The 20,637-nt window shown below is 39.2% G+C and overlaps 1 pseudogene across 1 annotated transcript; it reads left to right on the forward strand.

The window, feature by feature from the left end:
* On the forward strand, positions 1-17,530 carry LOC146753674 (obscurin-like; annotated as a pseudogene). The gene is made up of 10 exons (XR_014939541.1): positions 1-298; positions 1,257-1,523; positions 2,012-2,281; positions 2,502-2,767; positions 5,514-5,608; positions 6,105-6,217; positions 7,086-7,175; positions 7,618-7,744; positions 15,020-15,132; positions 17,066-17,530. The product of XR_014939541.1 is annotated as an obscurin-like (transcript).
* Positions 17,531-20,637: the final 3,107 nt, after the last annotated feature.

Consider the following 20,637-nt stretch of genomic DNA (forward strand, 5'->3'; position numbering starts at 1 on the left):
ATGTCTTTCTCAGAACCAGAGGCTAAATTTGAAAAGGAATTTGTCCAGAAGGAGACACTCGTTGTTCAAGAGCATGAAAGCATCACTCTGACTACCTCAGTAACACCTGAATCTGCTGCAGTGAAGTGGTACAAAGATGGAAAGGAAATCAAGACGAGCAAGAAGTATGAGATCAAGAGTGACGGGGCATCCAGGACTCTGACGGTGATCCTGGCAGAGAGCACAGACACTGCTGTGTATGCTTGCCATACGCATAAGACAAAGAATGACAAGCAGGAATTGGAAGTAGAAGTGAAAGGTGAGCAGATAGAAGCCCACATGTTGTGTCCTTCTTTACAGCTGCTCTTTTCTTATGGGAGGATGAAGTGAAGAAGATTGGTCTCTCTTAACAGCTGTTCTTAAAAGCTTGACGCTTGAATTGCTGTTGCAGCTGCTGTAGCATCCCCAGCATAGACCAGAAAAGACCTTCTTGCCTCCAGAGATCCAAGTTTGTCCTCTGCTGCCCACTTGAGAGCTCAGGGACTATGATGGGTTCTTTTCTAGTGTGTGCTCTTCACTGTCATCACACAGTTTCTATCTCTTCCTAAAGCAGTTGGTAGGGTGTGTTCAGAGCCTCAGCTCTTCCTGACTCTGCTAAGCATGTCAGAGCTGATGAGGAGGATGTAGCATGGGGTTTGTGTCCCTTCAGACACCTACACTGGAGAAATCTGCAGCTGGCATGCACCCCACCAGCTCCCTTTGGCTGTGACTGCATGGGAGTGGTTGCTAGCAGGTCATGTCAACAGGTTGAATGTGTCACATTCCCAGATCTCTGATTCCATTGGCTGTGTCTCCAGTGACATGAAATACAAATGTGGCTGCTGGGGTTCTTACATCTGTACAGATTTTTAATGGTAGTCAGGCAAATTAGGTTCAGATGTTAAAAAAGCACAACAATAAAAGCAGCAACAAGAGACAATCCCAACCAACTGACAATAGCTGCAAAAAACCACCATGCATCTCATTAGGTAGAAGATTAGAGACATTGGAAGGTAGTATTTAAGCCTCGTTAAGGCACTGTTCTTACATTGCAGAAATATAATTATAATATAATTTCATGCTGATAATATATATCTCCAGATTTCTGTCTTTTCTGTTTCTTTCAGCCTGCCCTGATCCCCGAGTCTGTCTGTTCATGGTTTTTTTTATTTGGTTTTGTAGAACACGTTTCTTAACTTGTGCATTCTCATAGTTCTTTTCTTTCCTCTGCATCTTAGAAATCCCAGTGAAGTTCATCAAGAAGCTCGAAGCTGTTAATGCTGAGATTGGAGGCAGTGTCACTTGAACCTGTGAAGTGAGCCCTGCCAAAGGGAAGGTGGTGTGGCACAGGAATGCAGTTGAGATCAAACCCAGCATACGTTTCCAAATTGATGAGGAAGGGGTCAGAAGAACCCTGACAATAACAGGGATCTGGGCTGAGGATGAGGGAGAGTACTTGTGTTAGTCCAGAGATGACAAGAGCAGCATTACCATCACCCCCAAAGGTATGTCTCTGGAAATGAAGGCTGACAGTGTGGAATGATCCTTGGCTTCCCTCATCAGCCATTACAACACTGCAAAGCTGAGTTCATTTGTGTGTTTATGCTGTTCTTTGTGTTAACAACCAAGTACAAAACTTGTCTTTCTCTCTAAATAGCTGTGGAACAACTGCTTCTGAAGAGCACAGAAGTTAAGCGGGCAAATCAGCCTTCAAGGCTGGAATTAAGCATCCCAAATGTAAGATGGGATTTTTTTTACCCCTTCTTTGCCTCTTTTCTTCTTGCATCTTTATAGATGCAAGGAGGATCTCCTCTACAGACAGGGGATGTGAGTGTGAGTTATGGTGATCACTTACTGCGAGTCATAATATCTGAAGCTTCCAATAAAATCATTGACTCTGTTGGCTCTTTGAAGGTGCTCATACATAAAGGAGCTCATACACTTAGGGACACATCTTTTATGTGCTCCTAAGTGGTTTCTTCTTCTCCATCAGCTCCCAGGGTGGTGAAATTTGTTACGAGCCTCAACCACGTGACTTCTGAAGAAGGCAAAGAGGCTGTGTTCAAGTGCACTGTTTCTCCCAGTGATGCTGTGGTCACCTGGTTCAGGAATGGTGTCAAGACTGAAGCCAGTAAGAAACTCGTGATCTCACAGAAGGACACCAACCACAGCCTCACCATCACCGATCTGACACTGGAAGATGCAGCTGAAATCTCTGCCAGTGCTGAGGGCGTAGAAAGCACAGCCAATCTCAGAGTCCGAGGTAGGGGGCTGTAATGCCCCATTGATAGGCTGTCACTGGTGCTGTGGTTTGTGGGTTTCATGTTGCCTTTCCTCTGGTTATGGTGACGATATGGAATTTTGCTTCCTTAAATAGGGTTCCCCTGAATGCACTGGGATTGGAACCACCATTTAAATTCTTTATAAAAAAACTGTTTTGTGGATTCTCTGTGTTCTTACTGTTATTTCTTCTCATTGATCAGAGGCCTCAATCTCATTCAAGAAGAAACTGGAGCCTAAAACTGTTGAAGAGAGAGACACAGTGACCCTAGAGGTAGAGCTGAGCAAGCCTGCAGAAGTCAAGTGGATGAGGAATAGCATTGTATTGAAGCCCATTGAAAAAAAACAGAGATCAAAGCTGAGGGAACAAAGCATATCTTGATAGTTAAGGACATCTCCTTTGCAGACAGGGGCTTTTACTGCTGCGAGAGTCCTGACGACAAGAGGCAAGCCAAGATCAATGTGGAAAGTAAGTGGAATGATTGCAAGGTCTGTAAAGACACTGGATGTGATTTGAACTTGGATTCAGGTCTTCTCTATTATCACAGTGGCTACTGCCAGCCCTACATGCCATGGGGGCAGGGAGACACAGCCCTGGGCTTGGACACCATTGTAATGCTTGAAATAAGGTGAAAGAGAGGGCGGTCTTCCCAGCAGCCCTCAGCCATGTCATTGACATAAGCTCTTAGCTGATTCTCCTCTGGAATTTCTCACTCTGGTGCAGTCTGTTTTTCTTCATCTGTAAGGCTATTAGCAACCTATTCCCTGCTTATCCATCCGTTCTTCTCTACAAAGCACGTCTTTCAAAGCATCTCTTTATAATCAGTCAGAGTTAAATGAAAAAATAAAAATAAAAACACAACAGTGCATCTATCTATGGATGCTTTCCTTTCAAGTAAGCTAACGGTGTCTCAGCTGTAGCCCTGTACTTCTGTCCTATTTCTTGCATCCTTTTGCCATGTTTGCTACGGAATGGACAAGGACAGAATTGAAGGTCTATCTGATTTTTGTCTACAAAGCCCCTGCCACCAATTGCTGCTGTGTAGGTCATCAACAGGTACTGAAAGGCTTGATAGCAGGCTTTGAATACATAAAAGGCTCTTAGAAAGTGGAAGCAAACAATCTGTTCTCTGTGCAGAAATAATGGACTTCAATTGCAATAACAAAGATGCAAGTTCTACAACAAAAAAGCTTTTTAATGGTTGGATGACTGGATAAGTCATTTGGAGAGGCTTTGAAGCCTTCACTGTGGGTTTCAGAAAAGGTTACTGAAATATCTGGGGCACAAAGAGCTGAGCATGTCCTGGAGCAATGGAGAAGGGCTGGATGATTTTTGCGGGTATTTTCAGCCATAGAATTCTGTGTTCTGCTGGTGTCAGTACATTCTTTCATACAACATGGACGGGTTGGTTTGTTGCATTGGTTCAGACTTTTGTACTAGGAGCTCAGCAGTGGTTAAAGCTCACACTTGTGCAAAGTAAACAAGCTCCTGCAATTCGTCTCTACTCTGTTTTAGCTGTGGATTAGCTTGACAGTTCCCTTCCATAAGCTTTATGGTTCCCTTCTGTAAGTCTACTTACACAGACTGAGTTGCTTAACTTGAAGTCTTGCTCCAGGATTTTGAGCATATTATTAGCAAAAATTATCACAAATAATTTCACCAACAATTCTCCCCACCTATATGTAGTTTTCTTTTTTTTCCCTGGAAGGTTTTACACTGGCAGATAGGGTGGGCATGTAGAAACAACCTCACCTTAATTCTCACGAAGCTCTGATTTCTCTGATTGGCCTTTGTTTTGTGATTCTGCGTGCATGCCCTGTAGCTAAGGCCTGGATGTCTTCTCCAACACCTTCAGTCTCTCATCCTTACTTAAGTTACTCCATTGCAAATCTCTCTGCTAGTCCAAGAGAGTTTTTATTTTACCCCTGACCTTTAACTGAGTTAGTTCCATTAAGTGGCTGAAGCCCTAAGTGATCCAAGGTGAAGCATGATCCAAACTGGAATTTAGCTAATTGTAGTAGGGAATCCAAGCCTTAATGAGACGAGTTATTTAAAATATGTGTCCTCCATCTAAAACAGCATTGAACTCTTGCCCTGGTTTATGATAGAAGTGAGAGTTTAACAGCAGAAGTCTGAAGTTATGCTCCATATTTCTCATCACTCAAGAGAATATTTGAATATATTAATTTCTTTGGCTGTGTTAGAGCTCATAATGAGGTAAGCTGATGTTCTTTAAATGCTCGGAGTCTAGCAATGTGGGGAAGTGGACTGCTATTTGCTGTTGAGCTTTAGGATAAGAAACCTGATTTTAGAGGACCGTGGACTTCCCCTTTCACTTCCCCTCTCCTCCCCTACTCCCTGGACTGATCCCGCATGGTTTGAGAATGATTTCAGAGCAAGGTAAATGAGGAATAGCCATGTGAAAACCTGTTGTTTTACTGCACTATAAAAGACACTTAGTCAAAAGACAAGTGTGTGTTCCAAGCTTAAGATTGCAGGAGATCCTAGAAACAACTCAGCTGCTCAAACCTGTAGTCTGGCTGAATATTTTATTGTCAGTTCTGGTCAGGAGGAGATGCTTGAGTAAGACAAATAAAAGGTCATGGATAAGTTGGTCCTTCTTGTGATATACTTCTAGGCTTTCATCAGGGAAAAGCTTAATTAGTCCAAATAATTATAGGAGAAAGCACACCAAGAACATGAGAGTGAAATTTCAAATTTCTTGACGTGAAGGTAAATTTTACCTCGTTCTGCCATTCCCCAAATGTTTGTTTCCTTATGACAAGAAGAACTTTGCAAAAGTAATTTTTTTTTTCAGTCTTGTGTGCAACACAAAAAGGGGTAAAATGTAGGAGGCCACCTGAAATGTTTTTTCCATCTGGAAGGATTGATTTAAGAGCACCCATGGACCTGGTTATGAACAAGATTTCTTCTTTGCAAAGGCTGTTGCTTAATTAGCAGATAGTGTACCTGGGAGAGAAAGAGGGAAGTAACTTGTTTTGGAAGTCCTGATGCTATTGAAGCATTCAAGGCCAGGCTGGATGGGGCTTTGTGCAGTCTGGTCTAGAGGGAAGCATCCCTGCCTACAGAAGGGGGGTTGGAGCTGGATGATCTCAAAGGTCCCTTCCAACCTAAACCTTTCTCTGATTCCTTTGGTGATTCTATTTCTCAGCTGCTGGTGTGAAATCTCCAACCTGTCCCCATTGTCTTTCAGTGCGGCAGATGAAGCTGGTGAAAGGTCTGCAGCCCCTGGAATTCCCTGAGAATGGAACTGTCACCTTTACGGTGGAGGTGTCCCATGAGGATGAGGTAAGGGACTTGGCAGAAGGACGGTGTGCGGCTGAAGCCTGCACCAAATATCACGATGGGTGTCCAGGGGAAGAAACATTCCTTGACACTTTCTTCTGTGACCCTTGAAGATGCAGGACTCATTTCCTTTAAAGCAGAAGGCATGAATTCATCGGGGAGGCTCACTGTGACAGGTATTGGTTGGTGCAAGGTGTGATTATCTGCTCCTGTCCCAGATTACTTGAACAGCAGAACCAGCTTTCCTTCCAGCTGCAAAGAATGTTATGCACTGGGCCATTGCCACCAGAGTAGCCCTCAAATATCAAGAGGATTGTTGTAACATGATTGTCCCTAGCACAAGTAATGATAATGTGCTCAAAACAATAGGTTTTTTTGTTGTTAATTACAAGTTCTAGTAAGCATAGAGAGTAGGCACTGCCTTTCATTATTCCCTATGCCAGATGCTCCTAGAGACCTCATTCCCAACTAAATACACATCCTTCTTTCTCCTTCTCAGAACTGCCTGTGAAAATCAGCAAACCATTGGCAGACATTAGCATCACTCAGAAGGACAGGGTCACATTTGAGTGTGAGCTGTCCAGGCCCAAGGTGGACGTCAAGTGGTTCAAGGTATGGCATGTAGTGGTATTTTCCTTTCTGACTTGTCTGGAAATGAATGAGAGCCTTTAATTTCACTTCCAAGGGATGCGAGTCTGAGCTTTTGCTTGATAGCTTTTGCACTGCTCTCTTTTCTTTATGCTCTTTTACTTGCCCAGATCAGCACTCTTTGTTATTATGTCCTGAGTTCATTTGTCAAGTTGAATTTGAAGTTTGTTTTGGGTTTCTTGTGAACTCCTGGTGTCTTGCTGCACAAAATATTGTTGGTTGGAGTACAGTCTTGAGCTTCAACTTCAACACAGAAATTCTCAGCCAGGATTTTGTAGCCTTGTTGTGAACTGGGTTTTAGGGTGAAATCTGAGTTTTCTTTGCACCTGACAGTGTGAGAATTTGCTCTGGCACTTTGTGTACCTCCGCGGTGCTCAGCTGTCCCTTCCTTTACTTGGGGATAATGTCATTTATTCAAGGTGATGTCCAAACGGTCTTGTTAACAGTCCTCCGCAGTGCTTTAAGCTGTCATAGGTCAGCCAGAATTTCTGCATGTTCTATAACCATTCCTCCATGTTGAAAACACTGCACTGTGCTTAAGCTTCAGCATATGTTCCAGTAAGCATAGTTCCATTAATTCTAGGGGAGTGGGTGAATTAAGCATAGATCTAAAGGCTCCCTTTGCTCAGTGCAGAGATGGAAGGACTAATGGAGATCTGACTTGATATATTCCCTTCTAGGATGGGAAGGAGCTCCGTCAAAGTAAAAAAGTGGGCATTACTTCCCAGGGAAATAAGAGAAGTCTCATTATTCACAAGTGGTGAACTCTCATTTTCTCTCTCAGTCTGCAACCAGGTTGGGTTGCTGTTTCAGTACTGGCTGTTTTATGCAGGAACTCTGCTCCTGAGGTTAATCCAATTATATCCGAGTCCAATTTGACAATTTGAAGCTGATAGACTTTGGACTCTGTGCAAAGCCAAAGGTAAGAGTATCTGTTAAATAAAATACAATGTGCCACCAAGAAATGCATGTTTGACCACTGTATGCAACAGGGGCTTGTCCAAACAAACACCCTAAAATCAAGCTGTTTCTGTGGCTGACATGTCATTGCATCTTGTTTGGAATGGCCTGAACTGTGTGAGAGTGGTTAACAGATTGCTCAGAAGCACAGCTAGATTATTTTCTCTAGCTAGACTCCCTGTTTTCATAGTCTAAGCTGTAGATAATCTTGTAAGTATATCACCTGTCTTATGCAAGGGTCTGTAATAGGAGCATGGGGTTGGTGTGCCTAAGGAACCTTCTAAGGAACTGTATGTAGGATGAGATTGTGTATAGAATAAAATGACTTTTGCAGGTGACGTATGGATCCTGTGATTGCATCTGCTTGAACTGAATTGTTTCTTGGTCTTAAAACTGGTTTCCAGAGCCTTTATTAACATGTAAGATGGATGCTGGTAAGAAAGAATGTAATGGGAAGACTGCCTTACTGATTCCAAGAGAATTACTTATCCTCAAGCGATTTTTCCTGGCCAAAGTTAGAGCCTCTCACAGGTAATCAAGACCAACAGGCTGTTGTGTCAGTGGTATAATGCCATCTTGCTCTGACCTGTTTAGATTAAAACCCAAGTAAATAATAGGATGCTCTGAATAAGGAAGTATTATATCAGTTGTTCTTTGTAAAGGTTAAAAAAAAAAAGTTATTGCTTTAAATATTGTTCAAATGACCAGAGAGCCGCAATCCCAATAGTTCCTGCATCACTTCTTTCTCAGTTTTGTGTCTGCACAGACAGTTCATCTTTGTAGATGATCAGCTGAGGAAAATAATGCATTATGCCAAGGGTACTAGATAAGTGAGCAGCTTGTGATTTCCACATTTATACGATACTCTTAGACTCCATCACTTGCTTAGTGAGGTCAATTACTGAATGAAAGCAAAATACATGATGAATTAAAATATACACAGGAGAAGAAGCCTCTGAGGAGGCCTTGATTACCGCCTCAACACATGCTGTGGAAGCCCAGCTTATGCAGCACCAGAGCTAATCCAGGGCAAAGCGTCTATTGGCTCAGAGGGATGTAGAGCGGTGTTTGTTTTCCCCTCTTTCCCTTCCCTCTGCACAGAGCATTTAAAGGCAGTGGAGCTCAGGTAGGCTCTCTTGGTTTCCCTTCTGAATTCTGCTAGGTTGCATTGCTTGGTAGCTCTCAGAAGCTTGCCTGCAGCAAGGTTTCCATGTAGTTCTATGCATATACTATTCACAAAGGTACCCTTCAAAAAGTACTCCAGGTCAGCTTTTGATTTTTTATTTTTAATTATTATTTTTAAAATCCAGATTATTTTTGTTTTTGATGAGTCGAGTACTGCATGCATCTCAAGTCCTGATAATTGTTTTTGACTTCTTGGTGGCAAAGAAAATTAGTAAGTTTCTTCTGTGAGAAGCTGAACAAGTGGCGTTAACTGACAAAACCAGGGAATGTAAAGACCTCCAAAAGTAATCGTTTTCTCTATACTGGACCATAAAATAAACTCATTTTCCACCACTGGAAGAGTTGTGTGACTGACTTGAGGCCGGAAAGGTTCCTCATCTAAAATTTCCTTAATTATTACTTTTTCTGTATTAACAACTCGATATTACAAAGCCTATCAGCTGATCTGAGGACTGAAAATTGCTATGGGCTTGTCCTCTTAGCTTACTCTCACAATATCTCCTCTTTCTCCATTCTGTGTTCATCACTTGTGGAATGCTCTTTCCAGTGCGTTGGGTATTTTACAATTTGTCCGTGCTGATATCTTAGCTTGTTGTCTGTCAATAAGCAAAATATACAGTGTTAGGAAATAGGTGTGCCGTTCCTGTAGAAGACCTTTGTCTTTGATTTGCAGGAGCTTGCTTATTTCTGAGTCCATCAAGAGCAGTTTGCCTTGTTCCAAGGTTACAGGGAAGTCACTGGCAGAAATGAGCCTAATCCCCTTATCGATCAAAGAAAAACACCAACATTAGATTTAAAAAGAAAAGTGTAATTTTTTATGCTTTTTTTCTCAGTTGATTCTGAAAATAATTTCGTACTGCATGAATGCCTTCTACAAATTTGGTATTTGCCATATTTGTGCAGTTTGTTTCTTGTGTGTAACAAGTCTAATTGAGGGTTTTGGAAGCTAATGATATTTCTTTAATAATGTTCATTTGTATTGAAATTAATTTGGAGGGGAAAATAATTTCACTTTGTATTTTGCAATACAGTGGCCTAATAACACTGAGATATACATGCAAAAATATTTTTGAGTTAGATTTAATGATTCATTTATTTTTTAGCATCTAGTAACTTTTCTATTTCAAGATCGATGGAATTTCTTTTTTCCTTATGTCTTAAGATAATACTTCCTTTTTCCTACCTCACTGGTAAAATATTTGTACAAGTCATGGTTATTTCTTCTGAACCTGTATACTGCAGCTTCTTCCTCTGCTCTGATGAAGATTACTCTATGCATGATAACGCAGACATAGATGCAGATTTCCAGAGTGTGAACACACATTTTTAATCTCAAAACACATTTTCATTGCAGTGGGTGGTACAAAGAATGCAGGGAAGAAACATCATCACTTCTTTGTTGCTTACAGAGTACTCAAAGGTAGTCCCGAGTGGGTGAGATAATCAACCTGATTAGTTTTCTTTTCACAAAGACTGTCTAATCTTCTTTTAGTGTAAGTCAAGTACTTCATCACTAGATGGCAATGTTGTATGAGACTTCGGACTGTGTTTCCAGAAGGGTGTAGTGAGACCTGTGGAAGGAGGTGGTGCAATTTGTTCACAAGAAGGAGCAGCCATTTTTGGCAACATTCTTTTATCTCCTTTGAAGTACCTGCAGTGGGGGGTCAGAAACGATAATTTTATTCTTTGTCAAGTACAGAGAAAGACTGGAAGAAAGTTCTTAGGAAATTCCGCACATGCAGAAAAATCAAGCACACCTTTCTTAAAGAGATGTATGTTCACACTTCTCTGTCCTTTTTGCAACTCCTTAATTATTTATTATTAAATAGTTAATGCTCAAAGACATTTGCTAAGTTAAATCAGCTGTAGGCAAGATTTTTGCCAGTTGGGATTTCCCAGTCCAAAACAAACAAACAAACAAATAAATAAACGAAAGTGAGAAAACAGATTCTATTTAAGTGATCACCAAAGCTCTGAAATTATAACTTTTACTGATCTTAAGACATCAGCTGATTATATATTTTATGGGCTTGCATAATTTTAAAAAGTTATTTTACTTTGTCTTGAAGTTTCTTGGCAATTTAATTCTACATGCATAGAATTTTTTTCCAGCTTGCATGGATTATTTTTGAACAGAAGTAGTGTCAGGAAACATTTTGCACTGAAAAATCATCTGAAATTTCTGCCACTTCAATCTACTTGTGTTATCAATTATGGATTATCAGCACAAATGACCTAAGGAGTACTAGTGTGTTCCACAGTGTATCCATAATACTGAGTATGATGTTAAGATTACAGTAAAATAGCTTACTTTTAAAATCTGAATATTAGGAATCTAAGTTGCAGAAATAAGTGAGAACATATTTCATCCAAACCAAAGGCAAAGTCTTACTGTGAAAGCAATTCTAAAGCTCAGTTTTCATGGTGAGAAACATGATTTAATACAGGTACACTTAGTTAAACAGTGCCCACAAAAACACAAAACGTTTCCTTGCATTTCTGATATCTTTTCTCCATGTGCACCCCACAGGTGAAGCTGAAGTAGTCGTAGCATCAGTAAATTGGATGTGGTTTTGTCCTAGTGAGTTCATTCTTGCCTGAGGTGCCCATGCTAGATGACTTCTTGCCTTTGGGTACCTCTTTAAACTTACAATTAATACTGCCCAACATTTTCCTGTATTGACTCCAGAGGTGCTACCAGTTATGTGTTTGTCTGTACCTCTGAACTTCATCGTTATAATTACAGCAAACTGTAAGATAAGGTTAAATGAAAATTGTCCAGAAACCAGAGAATTACAGTCAGTTCTGAGTGGTTATCTTGCTTTGTACTTCCCAAGTATAGCTTTTCAGACGAGTACTGTTAGTTCTGTGTTCTGGTTTCAGCTGTTGATAGCACAGTGATGTTTTTGTTAATGCTAAGTGTTGGGAGAGCTCTTGGGACCAAGCCAGTCTTCTTACAGGGGAAGAGCTGCTGCCTTTACAGTACAGGGCAGGGGTTAGGGTAGAGCCAAGACAGCTGGCCTCAATTAAGCAGGGAGTTATTTGATACTACATGACAGCATGCAGAAGGCTATAAATCTGTGGAGGAGTTCACTGGGAAGTGCTTGGTGGATGGTAAGACTTTGCATCACCAATGGGGTGTTGGTCTGCAAAAAGTTATATCGTTAAATGGGTGCTGGTCAGTGGATGGTAAGTAATTGTACAGTTGGTTTGTGTATATATATATCTATCTATATCTATATCCATGTGTATATATAAATTTTAGTTTCCATTCTCCTTTTCTGACTTAGTAAATAGTTTCAGTTTTCTCTCTCAAGCCACTTGCAGGGAAGTAAGTGAATGTCTTCCTGGCTAAGCTGCATCATGACAGTCCTTTTGGGGCTGGAAGGGTTGAGATCTGATCAGAAAGTGTTAAAAGTAAATTGCTATAAGAGTTATTAGTTATGCTATTAGTTTAATAGTTACTGGTCACAATTTTACATTTTTCATTTTCAGAGATCAGTCAGAGCTCTTTCATGGAAACCTGTTCTTTGATACCTTACTCACTATATATATGATTCCTGCTGCGTTATGTATTATTTCTGAGAGATAGATTAAGGTTATCATTTTTCTGCATGACCATGAAGCTAGTCTGGTGTTAGTATTCAGTATTGCAGTCATCTTCAGGCTTGAGGAATCTTGCAGCAGGGTGTGGGAGTGATGAACAGGAGTGTTCAAGCCAGTACACTAATGTTTCTATGCCTACTAAATGTGTTTCAGAATTTGCATTAGGTTAAACAACTGTTAACAAATCTACAGGGCAGATTCCTAGAAGAGATGGATATTTATGAGTGGCAGGGAGTCTGAGATGGTATAGGCAGGCACCTAGAACAAAATCCTGAGAAACTAATAAAATATTTGGAAAATGTATGCTACCACTCTGGTATTTCTAGAGAGACACGAATCATTGCAACATGCCTATGCCTACAGAGCCATGTTCAACAGTTCAACACTAATCAGCACCCTGAAGGGAAAACTGAGTGGTGTGGTTGATTTACAAGAGCAAAGGGATCCCATCCAGTAGGACACAGGCAGGCTTAAAAGATGAGCCATGCCAACCTTGTGAGATTCAACAAGACCAAATATGAAGTCCTGCACATGAGCTGGGGGCAATCCCAAACAAAGATGTAGGTTGGATGGTGAATGGCTTGAAAGCAGCCCTGAGAAGGAGGATTTAGGAATGCTGGTGGATAAAAGACTCAACACGACCATCAGTGTGTACTTGCAGCCCAGAAGATCAATGATATGCCATACCTGGCTTGCATCAAAGAAGTGTGGCCAGCAGGTCAAGGGAGGTAATTCTGCCCCTCTACTCTGCTCTTGTGAGACAGCACCTGGGGTACTTGTAGATTCTCAACAAAAGGACACTAAGGTGTTAGAGCAGGTGCTGAGGAGGGCTGCAGAGAGGGTAAGAGGGCTGGAACACCATCCCTAAGAGGATAGGCTTAGATAGTTGGGGATCTTGAGCCTGGGGAAGAGATATCTCAGGGGGAATCTTCCAGCACCTGATGGGGATCTAAAGGAAAGATGGGAAGGGACTTTTTTTATAAAAGCATGTAGTGACAGGACAAGGGGAAATGGTTTTTAACTGGAAAAGGGTAGATTTAGATATTATATTAGGAAGAAACTCTCTAATGTGAGAGAGGGTTGGTGAGACACTGAAAAAGTACTGTTGAGATACTGGAACAGGTTGCCCAGTGAGGCCCCTTCTCTGGAAGCACTCAGAGCCAGGCTGGATGGGACTGTGAGCAACCTGGTCTAATGGGAGGTGTTTCTGTCTACAGTAGGGGGTTTGGAACTATGTGATCTTCAAAGTCCCTTCTAAATCAAACCATTCTATGATTCTATGTACTTTCTTCTAATTTCTTGTAATCTCACCTTGAACAAATTACAAAGGCTAAAATTCCTCTTTTTGGGTTGACAAGTGAAATTATAGTATTATTTTCTAATGGGAGAAAGTATAACTTTCTGAATTTTTTGGTTTCTACACAACTGCTTTGCTTTTAAGATATAGGTATCAGATTTAAAAGTGATTTTATAAAATTGCTACAGATACTTCAGATAAATAAAATCTATCAAAACAAAGCACTTTACCAGCAGTTCACAGTAGGATGAAAATCACAATTTCATTGTAAGGAAGTTGCAGTCCTTTGCAATTTTATGTGCCCCTACTGAAAGAAAATAATAAAATGAGACAGCATGAAGAAAGATTTTTTTTCTGTCATCCCGAAGAACTCCATGAAGTATATTTTAAGACTCAAACTGGGGGAAAAGTTACACTTCCCAGTCTCCTATGATCTGTCATAGAACATTATTTATTCATTGAAAAACTACTGACACCTTTATCAAGTTCTAACTTGCTCATTTTGATCCGTATGAAGGTCAAACATCCTGTAAAATAATAATAATAATAATAATGAAAGGCATCTAAGCAAGTAGCTTTTATTGTCTTTCTTTATATACACAGAAAATTTCTCAAATTAAAAGATCCCTCAAACATCTTGTTGAGATAAGAAAACACTAGGGTTGGACTTGATGACCTCTGGAGATCCCTTCCAACCCCTACAATTCTGTGATTCTGGGATAAACTAATATTAAAATGCCATTAAATTATAAGAAGATTTATTAAATGTTATAAACATTTATAATTCTGAATGGGGGAGTGGTTAAGTTGGTATTTTCTAGTTTGTACTACAACACAATGTATAGGCTAAGCTATGTTTTTGGTATCTGTATTATTGTCCGTGTATTGCTTTCCCACTCAAGTAATTCAGAACCTGGGAGAATGAAGAGCAATTTCAGTTTGAGAGATGTAGGATAAAAACAAGAGAAACCGATAGGTCTGATTTGCTTCTGAATCAATTAGGAAAAAAAAAAAAAAGAAGCAAAACAAATTATAGACTTTGGTGGAATGCCTGCTAGATCTAAAGCTTATTTTTACCCAAAAGAAAACCTTTATTGATATGAAATGTAAATATGCTGCAGTGACTGGTTTGATTCACTTTATCTTTCAATATAAAATTTAAGAAACTTGCTTTTCTTTTCAGAAGTTTTGGCTATAGCACACTTGAAGATTTTTAGTTTCATGTCTAGCATGTTGGAACTCTTCCATTCAAGGGACTTCCTTACAAGATGGAAATGGTCTCAGCTGAAAGATCATTCCTTCCTTTGCCCCCCAAATTCTGTAGAGTACATGCCATTCTCTCTTAGATCTGTTCGTATGTCTCTGGCAGAAGACAATTTGAGAGTGTGTTTAATAAGAAATTGTGGAATGAAAAAAGAATATTTGCACATTGTTAATGTGATAAATAATTATGGGGGGAGAAAGAGTAATAATTTAAGACTGAGTTATAATGACTTCACGATTATTTTAATACCAGTGCAGTCAGCTTCCATCATGAACCTTGCAATTTTTCAAAATAGATAAGACCAATTTTGTTCTGTACTTTGTGTAAGGTCCAGAAGAACCTCAAAATTCAGTTTTGATACATGTCATCACTCTGTGCATTACAAGAGATGCCTGCTACACCTGTTTATGGTTTGTCAGCAACACAACTGATTTTTCTTTTTTGCTTCATGCAGATAGTCTTGCCAATGCCAGTCATGAATCATAGAATCACAAGGTTGGAAAGGATCTACAAGATCTTCTAAGTCCAACCATCCTCCCGTTACCGATGCTACCACGAAGAATGAAGGCGAGCACCATCCAGATTCTTTTAGTAGAGAAACAAGTAAATAGTTTAACTAGTAATCCAGAAGAACAAAACACTTTTGTTTTTTTAAAAAAATTAACAGATCTTTATTTTTTCAGATAATATTTTTCTCTGGGGAGTAGGAATATGGTACAAAGGATGAAATGTAAAATAACTCATTAGGCTTCTGAAAATACCCTTTTAAAACTAGATCACATAGGTTTGATGGTACACATATGAATTTTCCCTCAGAAGTCCTCCTGTACAGCCTTGGAAAAATGTTTATTTTCCTACCATCTGTAACACCTGTTAATGCTTGGTTTTGAGGCTGAGCTGACTTGAAATTCTTTTTTTGAGAAAAGTAAGCCTATTGGCTTTAGAAAGAAAGAAACTGGTGTAGGTAGTGGCACACCATGAGAACCTAAAAATAGGTAAACAGAGTTGAAAATAGCCCAACACAAGATCCAGCTGAACAGTGCAGTGTGCTATGTGATCCTGCTCTAGGGTAGGAAACAACGAACATAAACACTGATTATCAACACTAGTGACATTATCTGTATGGACACATGTAATTAAAACCGCATTGTGCAAGGTGCTGCACAATAAAATGTCATGAAAATGATAATAGTATACACGTCTTCTGATACTTACAAAAGACTCCACTTAAATGAGTGTTTGTGGATACCCTTGGCCTTATTTTTCTACAGCTGAATTCACTGATTTAACTTCAATTAACTTCTCCTTCTTCTTTTTTTCCTTCCTTCCTTCCTTCCTTCCTTCCTTCCTTCCTTCCTTCCTTCCTTCCTTCCTTCCTTCCTTCCTTCCTTCCTTCCTTCCTTCCTTCCTTCCTTCCTTCCTTCCTTCCTTCCTTCCTTCCTTCCTTCCTTCCTTCCTTCCTTCCTTCCTTCCTTCCTTCCTTCCTTCCTTCCTTCCTTCCTTCCTTCCTTCCTTCCTTCCTTCCTTCCTTCCTTCCTTCCTTCCTTCCTTCCTTCCTTCCTTCCTTCCTTCCTTCCTTCCTTCCTTCCTTCCTTCCTTCCTTCCTTCCTTCCTTCCTTCCTTCCTTCCTTCCTTCCTTCCTTCCTTCCTTCCTTCCTTCCTTCCTTCCTTCCTTCCTTCCTTCCTTCCTTCCTTCCTTCCTTCCTTCCTTCCTTCCTTCCTTCCTTCCTTCCTTCCTTCCTTCCTTCCTTCCTTCCTTCCTTCCTTCCTTCCTTCCTTCCTTCCTTCCTTCCTTCCTTCCTTCCTTCCTTCCTTCCTTCCTTCCTTCCTTCCTTCCTTCCTTCCTTCCTTCCTTCCTTCCTTCCTTCCTTCCTTCCCTCCCTCCCTCCCTCCCTCTTTCCTTCCCTCCCTCCTCCCATGATTTTGTGATTCCATACGCACTTATATATATGAAGATAACAATTTCTTCTAAATTATGTTGATTTTTGTTACTCTTGAGTAAAAGAAAAGTAGACCTAGTCCTGCTAACTCGTTATTTATGTTAATTGCAATGACCATTTTTAAAGAAGTGATTTCTATGAGCTGCATACTAATATTTGAATAGATTCTGGAAAAATATGAGCTTTATCCTGTAGTCTGCAAGATTTCCCACTGAGTGTAATGAATTTTCATCCTGGTAATGAGTCAACATCAGTATATCAGTGTTTGTATTTTGTATTTAATTTACCTTATTGCTTTTTATAAATTTATTTATTTTTATCTATAGGGATTAATTTTATTGCTTTAATTCTAGAAATGTACATATTTGACACATTTAAAAAGTAATTGGGAAGTGGAATGTATCTGAAGTAAAAATAAGAGTAGTGACAGAGTAAAACTAACTATATTCAATTATTTTCTTATCTCAGAGATAACTATGAACATTGCATGCCATTTTGATGATATTTAGTCTCTTTTATTTGGAGAGAAATAACAATGCTCTTCTCTGCTATTACCACAGAAATAAAACGCCTCTTCTCTAGGTCCCTCTACCTTCATGGCAACAAAGACGTCCAGATGACAGATGGAGGATCCTCTTGGTGTGGGCCTAAGATGGCCTTTCAGGTAGAAAACAGGTTGCAGAAGTTAGAAAAGCTTTCTGGATGCTTCTGCTATCGTAAACATAGTTTTCCATTTCCGTGAATTATGATGCTCAGTTGATGTTTGATATCTTTCTGTACCCCTTACGTAATTCAGATGATGAAGTAAAAAGAAGAAATTAAGAGTTGCTACCACTGAAATGCCAGGTTTTTGATGAGCATCATATTAAAATGCATTCTTTGAAGTGTTACTTATTTCAGGTAAGATTATGGAGAAGGAGAAAAATGCAGTACTAGTTAATTTATCTTAAACTCCTAAAAATCATGTGTGCCATCAGAAATATCAGCTTGCAGAAAAATTTGGATTCCTTGTCCCCACATTAATTGTTTAACAAAAAAAATGACCAGATTTATGATGTTTTTTTTTAAAGAACATTTTTAGCTATTTCTAACTTCTGGAGGCTTTATTTCTTAGTAAATCAGGAATCCTGTTTCTTGAGGAGCATACTGAGGGGAACAATGAGAATGAAACTTTGACACATTCTGACAAAACAGAGGAGATAACGCTTTGAAAATACACTTTTTCCTTCTGTGAACTCAGTAAGAACAGTGTGTTTTCATCAGCTTCCTTAGAGTTTAATGAAACATTTACATGCCATAGTGATAGCATACTTATTAGTTAAAGTATCTGGAAAGCTTTGTAATATCCAGAGCTTTTGAAAATGAGAGATGCTGGTAGTTCAAGATGCAATTCAGTCTGTTAGCTGGATATGGTTGTCCTCCTTAGATGCAGGTGAATTGACTGTTAAAGGCCACGTGAGGTTTTATGGCAACTGTAGAGGAAACTCTCTGTGGTCTGAGGAGAAAATTCTCTCGGCTGCAACAGAATTAAGCCTTAGGAGCCTGCATTTCTTGTCAGCTGTGGAAATTCAACCTCATACATTTCACTGTAGATGAAAGTATCTGCCTTGTGTGCTGTTCTTTCTGGGGCCAGGGGTTAACGCTTGCAAGTATTTCTGCTACATCTAAATAAACCTGAAGTAAGGATTTCTGGCGATTGTGGCAACATGCAATTTGTTGTATAAATAGCAGCTCAAATGCAAATACTGGAAAATGAGTAAGGATATGTAAGTATAGTCTTTTGCCTGTACAAATACAGTTTTCTGTGCTGCATCCTCATTCAGGCAGGCAAAATATACTAATAGGTACACTACAGAGTTCATTCCAATATGTAAGCCAGCTTTTGGGGGCAGTCATGTGTGGAACCACGGGTTGGACATGATGATCCTTACAGGTCCTTTCAAACTCGGGATATCCTCTGTTTCTGTGATTAAGGAGTAACAAAAAAATGTATGCCTCATCAGTTACTACTAGTGGCAGAACACCAACAAGATACCTAGAGATGCAAAAGATGTGGTGAATTGATTCACATATAATTGAAAGTAACATTTACTGCAGCCTGGTTGTATCACTGGTAGTAAATCCTGAGTTATTTTTTTTTCTCTAAGGAGTATGAAATCCAAATTCTGGCATGTAGTGAATTTCTGAGTTTCCTTCCATTTCCTCTTGAGAGTGCAAACCATATATTTCATTATGACATGAGATTGAGATTGCTTAGCAGAAGACTTTTTCTTGTATATTCATCACCTACAAGGTACTGTAAAGAAAGATATTCCAAAGTCTACATCCAGATATTGTTTTCTACTGATTTAATTCTGATCATTAAGAAAAATTAGGGTTGTCACTTCACACTGTCAAATTAGGTTCCTTCATTTACTTTTATGTAAGTTATTTCTCTCTCTATATATATATGTGTGCTTGTATATAGTGTAGGTATAATACATAAAGCATAGTCTACATAGACTATATAACTTGTTATCTATGTATGTATACATTAACTATATTCATACAAAAAACTATGTCTCTTAACTTTTTACAGAGAATCCCACAGAAGTTGTACCAGAAGTGTCACAGATAAATATAACTGCAACATTGCTAGAAAATGACTGTAAATCTTCAGTATCTTTTGACTGGGTAAAATTAAGTTCTGAGCACTGCTAAGAAGTAGATCTAGCAACATCACCTCCAATTCTCACCAGTCATCAGCTGTGAACATGACTTCCAAAGTTTCCAGCGCACAGAGGTTTGTACATATATATTTATATGTACTATATATATATATAGTATATATATATATAGTACAATATATATATATAATGCAAAATTTTTTTAAAATGCCAGATTTGGTGCTTGCATGATATTAAATGTCAGTGATATTCAGTCCACTTTTGATAAAATCAGATGAATTGCTTAATCAACAAGTACTTCCATACTCATGACTGTGGGCGGCACAGCTTCAGACCAGATGACCAGGAATGGAAGACTCCTGCTTAAATCTGTGGAATTAAGTGGGTGCCTATGCTTCCTTCTGTTTGACAAAGGCAGTTTGAATTTGGTTTTAATATAGGTGAATAGTCATAGCTAATTTGTTGTATCTGGTTTACTGATTTCTGGTAGACAATATGTTATAATACTACAATAGTAACTCCAGGACATACAGGAACTATACAGCCTGTCAGACTTTACACAAAAACAAACAATTCAAACAACAACACGGTAGTTGAAAAGTGTGGAAGGTGAAACTGAAAAGCAGGACTCACAGAAAAGATACAAACATCTAGATTTGGCTAAAGAATGGGGTATTAGCAGCATCCTTGTTTTCTCAGAAGTGTGTTACATCATGAGGAGGCAGATCATCACTAAAATATAACAGTGTAGAGGAGCTGATATTTCCTTATTAGCCAATGGCCTGACAGAATTCTTTTGACACATTTCTTTTGAATAGAAAGAATTTTGAATATATGATCTTTATATATTAAATCCACACAATGAACAGTGTGAGAGGGCAGCTGGGACTTCAGTTGCTGATAGGATCCTATCTAACTATAATGGTGAGTAGGCTTCTGCAGCCTGAGCAGTCAAATATCTGTCTTGAAATACATGAGTTGCCTAAAACTATGATGATAAAACAGCTGGTCCTATCTGCATATTTAGTTATATAGTTGTGCAAATGAGATAATATATATATATTATTTTTTTTTACTAAAATATTGTAATGCATTTTTTTCAGTGCAAATGTTGGTATGGGAGAAATCTGTCCCTGTACACTATGCAGAGAAACTGGAAAACACTGGAAATCCCCATGCATTTTTGTACAAGTTTGAGTTTTATTTTTCTAAGAACCTCTACATAAAAATGGTCTCTCGTCCCCCAGAAATAACAAGCAATCTCTTGTCAGAGCTGTGCATAGTACTCTATTTCCTGAGTGTGAGTAGTTAATAATTAAAAAATGAACTGTTTTATCCACTTTAAAAAGTGAGTTTGTAGGGACTCTAAGACACTCTTAGTGGTGTGAGTGTCTGCACAGATGAAAACCTTGTATATGGAGCATGGCATAGCAATTATCAATGGAAATGAAAATATAAAGTATGTA

Source organism: Coturnix japonica, chromosome Z, assembly GCF_054131305.1.
Source record: "Coturnix japonica strain WE chromosome Z, WE-NBRP24, whole genome shotgun sequence".
Lineage (NCBI taxonomy): Eukaryota > Metazoa > Chordata > Aves > Galliformes > Phasianidae > Coturnix > Coturnix japonica.